Below are 11,966 nucleotides of genomic sequence, written 5' to 3' on the forward strand. Positions count from 1 at the left end.
TAGCCTTGGAACTGACACAATGTCAATTCCACTGCATTCTGTTGATCAAAGCAAGTCACAAGGCCAGTCTAGATTCAAGGAGTGAAGAAACAGACTCCACCTCTTGGAATGAGATGCTGTAAAGTCATTGCAAAGGGGTGTGGATATAGGAAAAGATTGTGGCCATTTTAGCGATCTACACAGATACCCCATAATAAGCGAAGAGACTGTTTGACTAAATGTGTAAAGAAGCACGGATAACTGAGAACTGTCATCATTGGATGAGTCAATACCCGGATGGTCATGGTTTTTCTTCATTTCATTTTGAACTTGAACATTTTGCATGTGGAAGCATGATTTTTAGTCCCTGTCAAAGTAGATGTTTGGAACTGGCCATGGGGCCTATTGGAGCAGGAAGACACATGGGAAAAGATCACTGTGAATGAAGAGACTGACAATAGGCTTCATAAGGGCTTTTATCTATAACATCACACATGATTGGCACGTGGAGAACATCTCTTGGCGGAAGGTAAGCATAATAGCGAACCTCTATTTACTATTGTAAGGAAGGTTGTAAAGGAGAACCGAATGAGCATTTCTGCTGGCAGCGCTGCTGCTTGTGGATGCAGGGGTACTCACCCAAGGGCACGCAAGGCGGGGAGAATGGAGCTGAAATCCAGCCTGCACTCTGCTCTCCAGAGGTGGGCCTGGTCCCTGGCTTTGTCTTCCTAGGGGGTCATCATTTTTTTAAATATATATATATATTTTTTTTTCATTATCCAGGATGCACTGGTGCAAGAGGGTCATCACTTTTAATTCAAACAAGGGCACATTTTGCTTGACAAGCAGCAAAGCCCCCAGGGCTGCATTTGTTTGGAAGGGGTACCTTGTTTTCTGAGTCTCACAAAAACTCCCCATGGGCTAGCAGGGCCCTGAGGCTCAATCTAAAGGTAACAAACACAGAACTGATTACTAAGCCCTTTGAGAAGGCACAGAATGCACAAAGCAAGAAAATAAAGCAAGCACAGAATTAGAGACACAGTTCTTTTTTATTTTTATTTTTCATACAGAGAGCTGAAGAAATGTGAGAGGAGAGAGATCAATAAAGGCTGGAGTATCAAGACATAGTTCTTATAAATGAATCAAAGTAAACAAATGAGGCACTGAGAGAAATGGGTGCAAGTCACAAAAACCAAAGACGGAATTCAGAAGCCAATTGAGAGTTAACAGAGATACCAGGACAGTGAATCATGCAAAATATGATTTGTTTCTATAAAAGGCAAATCTATGGAGATAGAAAATAGATTAGTGGTTGCCTAGGGCTGAGAGTAGGAATGGGGATTGATTGTAAATGGGCACAGAGTTTCATTTTATTTATTAGAAAATAGATTAGTGGTTGCCTAGGGCTGAGAGTAGGAATGGGGATTGATTGTAAATGGGCACAGAGTTTCATTTTATTTATTTATGTGAGACAGAGTCTCACTCTGTCCCCCAGGCTAGAGTGCCCTGGCATCAGCCCATCTCACAGTAACCTCAAACTCCTGGGCTCAAGAGATTGATCTTCATGCCTCAGCCTCCCAAGTAGCTGGGACTACAAGTAATCACCACCACGCCTGGCTAATTGTTTCTATTTTTAGTAGAAACAGGGTCTCGCTCTTGCTTAGGCTTGTCTCAATCTCCAGACCTCAAGTGATCCTCCTGCCTCGGCCTCCCATAGTGCTGGGATTACAGGTGTGAGCCACTGTGCCAGGGAAAAGTTTCATTTTAGTGTGCTGGAAATGCTCTACAATTAGATTGTGTTGATGGTTGTACAACTCTGTAAATATATTAATACTAGAATTCATTGAAATGTATGCTTAAAATGGCTGGATTTTAAGGTGTGTAAATTATATCTCAATGAACCTATTTTTAGAATACTGCTTGTCACTTGTCAGTCTTAGCATCTCTGAAAGTGAACAAAACATTGCATGGCTCTAATGTGAGGCCACAGGAAGCTTGCAGCAAGCACCATTGAACTTGACTCTAATCCAACTGTCAGTTTACAGGAAATAGGAGGAATAAGGAACAAGTGAAATAGCACCACAAACAAGCAAAGAAACAAATCCAGAATGTGAGATATTTTACAAGGTGAATAGCCCAGAGTCTTCTCAAATATATGGCATGAAAATTAAAAAGGACAAGAAAGCTCTGTTATGGTTAAAAAAGACTTGAGACCTCTTGACTGATAAACTCATTTATATACTCTGTGGAAAAAGACACTTGAGACAGTCATGAGAAATTGAACGTGGACTGGATATTAGATGATATTAAAAAATAAATGCTAATCTTGTTGGATGTGATGATTATATCGTGCTATATTAACAAAATCTGTTAGTGATACTGCGGTAGTAGATAACGGTCTCCCAAAGATGTCCTAATCCCTGGAACCTGTCAATACGTTACCTAATATGGCAGGAGGGATTTTGCTGTTGTGGTTAAGTTTAAATAGCCTTGACATGGAGAGATTATCCTGGTGGGCCCAATGCGATCACAAGTGTCTTTTTTTTTTTCTTTTTCAAGAGATGGGATCTCACTATGTTGCCCCAGCTGGAGTGCACTGGCTATTCACAGGCCCTATCTCACTACTTACTGATCAGCATGGGAGTTTTGACTGGCTCCATTTCCGTCCTGGGCTGCTTCACCCATCCTTAGACAAGCTGATGGTCCCTCTGCTCCAAGGCATAGCGCACTACAGCCCAGAACTCCTGGACTCCAGCGATCCTCCCGCCTCAGTAGCTGGGACCACAGGCATTCACCACTACATCCGGCACAAGTGTCTTTATATGAGGAACACAGGAGGTGTCAGAATCTTAAAAAGGAGATGAAACAATGGCGCCAGAGGTTGCAGTAAGGGACTTGGAAGATGGAGGAAGGGGCCACAAGCCAAGGAATGCAGGCCGACTCCAGAAGTTGGAAAAAAGGCAAGGAAATGGATCTCTTCTAGAGCCCCCTAAAGGAACACAGTCCTGCTGACACCTTAATTTTAGGACTCATAATCCCCTAAAACTAAAAAATAAATTTGGGTTGTTGTAAGCCACATTTGTGGTAATTTGGTACAGCAGCAATAGGAAAATATTACAAATATCTTCATGAATCTTTTGGTTCAAATGAATTCTTTTTACCACAGATTCCCAGGAGTAGGATTACTGGGTCATTTTTTTTTTTTTTTTTTTTTTTACTGTTGTCAACCCAGAGTAACCTGGAGAGCACAAACTATCATTTGACTTTTTTTTTTTTTTTTGGTTAAGACAGGATCTCAATCTGTTGTCTGAGATAGCAATGATGCCACCGCATCATCATAGCACACTGCGACCTCAAACTCCTGGGCTCAAAGCAGTCCCCTGCCTCAGCCTCCCTAGTAGCTGGGACTATAGGCACACATGGCTAATTTTTGTATTTTTTGTAGAAATAGGGTCTTGCTATGTTTCCCAGGCTGGTCTCTAACTCCTGGGCTCAAGTGATCATCCTGCCTCAGTCACCCAAAGTGCTAGGATTACAGGCATGAGTCACTGCACTTGGCCCATCATTCAACTTTTTATTTTTTTTGAGACAGAGTCTCACTCTCTTGCCCAGGTTAGAGTGCCCTGGTGTCAGCCTAGCTCACAGCAACCTCAAACTCCTGGGCTCAAGCAATCCTACTGCCTCAGCCTCCCGAGTAGCTGGGACTACAGGCATGCACCACCATGCCCGGCTAATTTTTTCTATATATATATTTCAGTTGTCCATATAATTTCTTTCTGTTTTTAGTACAGACGGGGGTCTCGCTCTTGCTCAGGCTGATCTCGAACTCCTGAACTCAAACGATCCACCTGTCTTGGCCTCCCAGAGTGCTATCATTCAACTTTTTAAAAGATAATTTAGTAGGTTTAAAAGTACCTATGTATTCTGTAGACTGGGTGGCTTAAAACAAAACAAAAGTGCCTGATTATCTTACACAACAATATGAATGTACTTAACACTTTTCAACTGTACACTTAAAAATGGTTATGATAGTAAACTTTTCTTTTTCATGGTAAGCACAAAACAAGGTTTATTGAGGAGAGAAAGATAGGATTACAGAGCATGAGCAAGATATAGGTTTACAGAGGAAGAGCAAGATAACTTCACCACAGAATGGTGAATGGGCCTCTTGTCCTAACAAAAAGCATGATAGTAAACTTTATTTATATTTTACCACACTTAAAAATAAGAAAAAAATTTAATTTAAAAAAATGAAGTAAAATTTTAAAAAAGTATATCTCAGTCACCTTATTCTTTTTTTAAACTTGTTTTATTTCAGAATATTACAGGGGTACAAATGTTTTGGGTGCATGTATTGCTTTTGTACAGTTTGAGTCAATGTTATAAGTGTGCCCATCACCCAGATAGTGTACATTGTACCCATTAGGGGTGAATTTACCCAACCCCATCTCCCCAACTCACTTGCTTGATTTCAACTGAGTTTTACTTCCATATGTGCACGTAAGTGTTGATCAATTAGTTTCAGTTTAATGGTGAGTACATGTGATGTTTTTTTTTTCCACTCTTGTGATACTTCACTTAGAAGAATGGTCTCCAGATCCATTCAGGTTGTTACAAAAGGTATTAGTTCCCCATTTTCTTATGGCTGAGTAGAACTCCATGGTATACTTATACCAATTTTATTAATCCACTCATGTATTGATGGGCACTTGGGTTGATTCCATATCTTTGCGATTATGAATTGTGCTACAATAAACACTCTAGTGCAAGTGTCTTTTTAATAAAATGACTTTTTTTCCTTTGGGTAACTGCCCAATAGAGGGATTACTGGATCAAATGGTAGGTCTACTTTTAATTCTTTGAGGTATCTCCATATTGCTTCCCATAGAGGTTGTACTAGTTTGCAGTCCCACCAACAGTGTGAAAGTATTTCTTTCTCCCTGCATCCACGCCAGCATCTCTTGTTTTGGGACTTTTTGATAAAAACCATTCTCACTGGAGTTCGGTGATATCTCGTTGTGGTTTTGATTTGCATTTTCCTGATGATTAAGAGATACTGACCATTTTTTCAGAAGTTTATTAGCCATTAATTTTCTTCTTTTGAAAAGCTTGTGTTCATGTCTTTTGCCCACTTTTTAATGGTTTTTTCTTTCTTGCTGTTTTGCTTGAGTTTTTTATAGATTCTGGTTATTAGCCCTTTATCAGATGTATAGAATGCAAATATTTTCTCCCATTCTGTAGGTTGTCTGTTCGCTCTATTAATTGTTTCTTTGGCTTTGCAGAAGCTTTTTATTTTTTATTTTTATTTGCTTATTTATTTATTTATTTTGAGACAGAGTCTCACTCTGTCACCCTGGCTAGAGTTCAGTGGCATGATCTAGCTCACTGCAACCTCAAACTCCTGGGCTCAAGCCATTCTCCTGCCTCAGCCTCCAGAGTAGCTGGGATTACAGGTGCTTGCCACCACACCCGGCTAATTTTTCTATTTTTGGTAGAGAAGGTGGTCTCACTTTTGCTCAGACTGGTCTCAAACTCCTGACCTCAAGTGATCCTCCTGCCTCGGCCTCCCAGAATGCTAGGCTTATAAGCATGAATCACCTGCACCCAACCAGGAGAAGCTTTTTAATTTGATCAGCTCCCATTTATTTATTTTTGTTGTTGCTGTGATTGCCTTTGGGCTCTTCTTCATAAATTCTTTGCCTAGGCCAATATCTAGAAGAGTTTTTCCAACATTTTCTTCCAGAATTCTTATAGCTTCATGCCTTAGGTTTAAGTCTGTTATCCATCACAAACTAATTTTTTTGATTGGTGAGAGGTACAGGTCCTGTTTCAATCTTCTACATGTGGCTATCCAATTTCCCCAGCACCATTTATTGAATAGGGATTCTTTTCCCCAGTGTATGTTTTTGTCTGTTTTGTCAAGATCAGATGGCAATGTGAGGATGGTTTTATATCTTGGCTCTCTGTTCTCATCCATTGGTCTATATCTCTGTTTTTGTGCCAGTACCATGCTGTTTTGCTTACTATAGCCTTATAGTATAGCTTGAAGTCTGGTAAATTGATGCCTCTCGATTTGTTCTTTTTGCTTAAAGTTGTTTTGGTTATGCAAGGTCTTTTCTGGTTCCAGACAAAGCATAGAATTATTTTTCTAGATCTGCAAAAATGACATTGGTATTTCAATGGGGATTGCATTCAATCTGTAAATCACTTTAGGTAGTATAAAGATTTTAATGATGTTGATTTTGCCAATTCATGAGCGTGGTAACTGTAGTCTATATTTGGATATTTTTATCATCAGTGAGAATAAATGTATTTCCATTTATTTACCACTTGAATTGCCTCATATATGAATTATTATTCTCATGTTTTATTTATTGGTTTTACTCCTTATTCATATAGTCAGTTTTTACTTTCAGTGCTGAACAGCATTCTTCTACAGATCTGACAGAATTTCATTCTATTTTATATTGGTACAAACATATAAAAAACGAAGCCAGGAGCAGTGGCAAGGTGCCTGTAGTTCCAGCTACTCAGGAGGCTGAGGTGGGAGGACCACTTGAGCCCAGAAGTTTGAGACCAGCCTGAGCAGCATAGCAAGAACCTGTCCTTACATAATAAATAAATAAATATTAAGGAAAAGTTACTCCAGAAATCCAAATATGGTTCAATATTAGGAAATCTATTAATTAACTATACTTACTAATTAAAGAAGAAACCATAGTTTTTAAAAATAGAGCCTGAAAAAGCATCCAATAAGAGTCAGCACTCATTTTAACAATCACTCTTACCAAATTAGAAATAGAAGAGTCTCCTTAACTTGATAAAAACTATTTATCAGAAAGTAATAGTAAACCTCAATGGTGATATATTAAGAACATCCCCATTAAAATCAACAATTCAACAATAATGTTAATTTTTATCTCTCTTATTCAATGTTTCTCTGAATCTGCAAGTCTATGCAATAAGAAATTAGAAGTATATAAGAACTATCATATTATAAAGGAGAGATAAAATTATTAGTTCACTCTTAAAATCAAAGCCAATTAACTGAAAAACCATTAGAACTAACAAGTTCAGGAAGGCAGCTGGATGTAAGATAACTATTAAAAATCATTGATTTTGCTCTCTTTGCACCCTCCCTTTGGCTCTCACTTTGCTGCAACAATGGGTCCGGTCGTCATCTGTGGCGTATGTACCATGCTCTGTAAACCTGTATCTTGCTCTTGCCCTATAATCCTACCTTTCTCTCCTCAATAAACCTTATTTTTGTGCTTGCCTAAAAAAAAAAAAAAAAAAAAAAATCATTGATTTTCATATATATCAGCAGAAACATAAATCAATCAGAAATATAAAATAGAAGATCCCATTTATAACATCAATAGCCTCCTAAATAAATGGGAACAAAATTAACTAGAAATATGTAAGACCTCTATAAAACTAACTATACAAATGTATTTTAGTTCACCTTCTTATCCTCTAAAAGTAATATATAAAGACATTTATGAAAACACAGAAACAGTTGAAAAAACACCTATAATTCCTAAACTGAACTCATTTTAACCTCCTTTTGATATATTTTTTGGATCTTTTTTCTAGGTATAATTGTATTTTTAACAATGCAATAATACTGACTATGTAATTTTATTTCTTGACTTTTAAATATACATTGTGAGAAATTTTCATGTGAATGAATATGCTTATTTAAATTATAAAGGTAGTATATATACATAGTTAAAAAATATAACAAGTTTAAAAGGTATAAAATAAAAATAATAAGCCTTACAAATTAAAACACAGTGATGATGACAATTCTTTAAAAAGGCACTAAACTGCAAATTCCTCAAGGCAATGACTAATCATATTTTTTTAAACATCTTGTTTCCTTCTCATAATGCTTAGTACACTGCCATGTACCTATGGACACTCTACTCAAGACAGGTCAAGTGAATTCTTGTTTCTTTTTTTTTTTTTTTGAGACAGAGTCTCACTCTATTGCCCGGGCTAGAGTGAGTGCCGTGGCGTCAGCCTAGTTCACAGCAACCTCAGACTCCTGGGCTTAAGCGATCCTACTGCCCCAGTCTCCCGAGTAGCTGGCACTACAGGCATGCGCCACCATGCCCGGCTAATTTTTTTGTATATATTTTAGTTGTTTGGCTAACTTCTTTCTATTTTTAGTAGAGACGGGGTCTCGCTCTTGCTCAGGCTGGTCTTGAACTCCTGAGCTCAAACGATCCACCTGCCTCGGCCTCCCAGAGTGCTAGGATTACAGGCGTGAGCCACCACGCCTGGCCAAATTCTTGTTTCTATTAAAGCAAATTCTTCAATAAAGTTGGGAGATTTATACTTGAGGGTGTGTCCTAATGACCTGGTGATTGTTATAAAGAATTTTTAATAGAATGTGAAGTGTCCATTAACACCGCAGTGGGGAAAAGTGCAGGCAGTACCATATCCTGACAGCTGCCTCAGCACAGCACCATGATCTTTTAATCTATAATCTCAGATGATAAATCAAAAATGTTTCTCTCCATATTTTTGGTGCCCTATAAACAATTTCTGCTGTTTTAGTTCTGTTTATTGAGAGAACAGGCAGTACAGTTAAAGAATCAATCTGGGTTTAAGATTTCTGCCTTCTCAGCAGTTTCTTAGGCAGAGGCACCTTTGGATAGACTTCAGCTAGTCTTGGGCGACTATTCAGGAGCTCCTTTGAGAAAGAAAAGATCCAGAAGGTAAAAGGTGGTTACTCCTAATTTCTGCATGGCCCTAACAGCCCTGTAATCAACCTGGCACCAGAGCTGTCTTTGTAGGGGAGGGTCCGTTTTATGAACATGTGGACCCAAGCCATTAGTTGGCCGCCCCTACTGGCACTCATTTCTCTCAAATTACCACCCTCTCTCTCTTCACTGCTATTCTTGAGACCCCTACACTTACCACTTCCTCTTTCTCGTCTTCTTTTGTGCTTCAACCAAATGCAGTCTGGCTTCCAACACGCTTTTGAAACTCCTCTTGAAGGTCACTAATGACATAATTGCTATATCCAATGGCTTTTCCTCAGTGCTAATCTTACTTAGGTCTCTGCAGAATTTAATACGACTGACACCCCCTTATTTTCGAAACTCTCAATTATATTTTATGACAGTAACTTCTCCTGATTCTCATTCAACCTTGGACCATGGAAACATTAATAAATAGAGCTAACACTCATTGGGTTGCAGGGACTTTTCATGTAATCTCCCACTTAATTCTCATTGAAATAAGAAAAACATCATTCTCAGGTGAGAAAACTGAGGCATAAAGGAGTTCAATAATTTCCCCCATTGTACAGGCAATAAGTAGCCATTGAACCTAAACTATGACTTTAACTACTATGACGTGTCCTATAGAGGTGGAAGAGATTTCTAGAGGTCAGCAAATCTAGTTTTTGCATTTTATTTCTGCAAAAAATGCCATGGGGATTTTGATAGGGATTGTATTATCTGCAGATCCTTTGGTTAATACTATTATCTTTTTTTTTTTTTTTTTTTTTGAGACAGAGTCTCACTCTTTTGTCCGGGCTAGAGTGCCATGGCGTCAGCCTAGCTCACAGCAACCTCAAACTCCTGGGCTTAAGCGATCCTCCTGCCTCAGTCTCCCGAGTAGCTGGAACTACAGGCATGCGCCACCATGCCCAGCTAATTTTTCTATATATATTTTTAGTTGTCCAGATAATTTCTTTCTACTTTTTAGTAGAGACGAGGTCTCGCTCTTGCTCAGGCTGGTCTCGAATTCCTGAGCTCAAACAATCTGCCTGCCTCGGCCTCCCAGAGTGCTAGGATTACAGGTGTGAGCCACCGCGCCTGGACTATCATGGGAGTTCTTGGCCTCCATAATCACACGAGCCAATTCCTATAAGAAATCTCCTTTTATTTATATTTTTATATATCCTATTGTTTCTGTTTCTCTGGAGAACTCTACTTTCTTATAAGTTTTTTATTAATTTTGTAAGGTCAGTAGTAATGTCCCTACTTTCATTTGTTTTTTTTCTTTTTGAGACAGTCTCACTCTGTCACCCTGGGTAGAGTACAGTGACATCATCGTAGCTCACTGCGACTTCAAACTCCTGGGCTCAAGTGATCCTCCTGCCTCAGCCTCCTGAGTAGCTGGGACTACAGATGTGTGTGCCACCATGCCTGGCTAATTTTTCTATTTTTAGTAGAGATGGGGTCAGGCTGTTTCCGAACTCTGGACCTCAAGCAATCCTCTCACCTTGGCCTCCCAAAGTGCTAGGATTACAGGGATGAGCCACCAGGCCTGGCCCCCTTGCTGTTTCTATGGTACCCTCCCTTCTTTTTGGAATGCCAGTCCCCTTTTCCAACTCCATGGTGGATATTTCTATCTGGGTGATCCTTAGGTACCTCAGAACCAACCAGTGCTAAAAGGAATTCATGTGTTTCTCAGCATTCCATCAGCAACTCCTCCTACCATTCCTACTTTTTGTTAATGGTACTGCAACTCATCCCAGCAACTCAGTGTGGGAAGATGGAAAGTCAATTTTTATTTTTTCCCCCTCATAAGATCTCCACATCTGATTAGCTACAAACTTTTATGGCTTCTCTCTATAGTGCTATTCCTATTTGTCCTTTTCTTTTTATTCTTACTGCTACCATCTATTACTTTTTGCCTCGATTACTGTAATAGCCTGATAATTTATCATCCTTTTAAATCATTGCTATGCAATACTTATCTTTCTAAAGTAAAACTATGATGGTGTCATCCTCCACGCACAACCATCACAAAACAGCTCCCCCCCCCCTTTTTTTTTTTTTTGAGACAGAGTCTCGCTCTGTTGCCCGGGCTAGAGTGAGTGCCGTGGCGACAGCCTAGCTCACAGCAACCTCAAACTCCTGGGCTTAAGCGATCCTCCTGCCTCAGCCTCCCGAGTAGCTGGGACTACAGGCATGTGCCACCATGCCCGGCTAATTTTTTCTATATATATTTTAGTTGGCCAGATAATTTCTTTCTATTTTTAGTAGAGACGGGGTCTCACTCTTGCTCAGGCTGGTCTCGAACTCCTGACCTGGAGCGATCCACCCGCCTCGGCCTCCCAGAGTGCTAGGATTACAGGCGTGAGCCACCGCGCCCGGCCTAAAACAGTTCCCTTTTGTGCCACAAGACGCAAAGCCAGGGAGGTGGCCCACACCTGTAGTCCCAGCTACTAGAGAGGCTGAGGTAGCAGGATCCCTTGAGCCCAGGAATTCAGGAGTTTGAGGCCCCCTGAGAAACACAGCAAGACCCCCATCTCTTAAAAAACAAAAAAATATGCAAACTTCCTTGCCACCCAAGGCTCTTCATAATTTGTTTCTAACCTACTTTTTCTTCCACATCTAACGTGGACACCACAGTTTATGTTCTCGTTACGTAAGCTTCAGTCTTGCAACAGATACTGAGTATAAGGCGCAGGGAATCCATCGGGAAGTAAAACTGATAAGGTCCTTGCCCCCCGGAAGCAATTTCCTTGAGTTATTCCTGCCTCCTCAACCTCAACTCGATCTTGGCCCAACTCTTCTGTATCCTGTACTCCAGACCAGGCTCTTCTTGCAATTTCCCTGCTTCTATCCATGGGGGGCCCAAGGGGAGAAAAAGGGCCACAGGGTAGCAGAAGAAAAAGATCACAGTGTGTGAGCGTAAAGCTGTCGCGTGAAAACTGTTGCCCCCATTTCCCTGGCAACTATGGCAGTGCCCAGTTCTTTACCCCGGCTTTAAAAGGATCTGAAAAAGGCCCAGGAATGGGCTTGGCCAAGAAAACTGGGGCAAGATAGGAGAGAGAACAAGCTGATTTCAGTGAGGAAGACCTGCCATCACAAAAACCGTTACAGCCTCCCGCTTTCTTTTCTCTCAGGCCAGGCCTCAGCCCTCAGTCGCGGCCCAGGCTCTCTCGCTGGCTTCTTCAGGCGCAGTCGCTCCCTCGGGGCCGCCGTCCTTCTCCGCAGTCGCAGTTCCCGCCTCGGTGC

Source organism: Lemur catta, chromosome 15, assembly GCF_020740605.2.
Source record: "Lemur catta isolate mLemCat1 chromosome 15, mLemCat1.pri, whole genome shotgun sequence".
Taxonomy (NCBI): Eukaryota; Metazoa; Chordata; class Mammalia; order Primates; family Lemuridae; genus Lemur; species Lemur catta.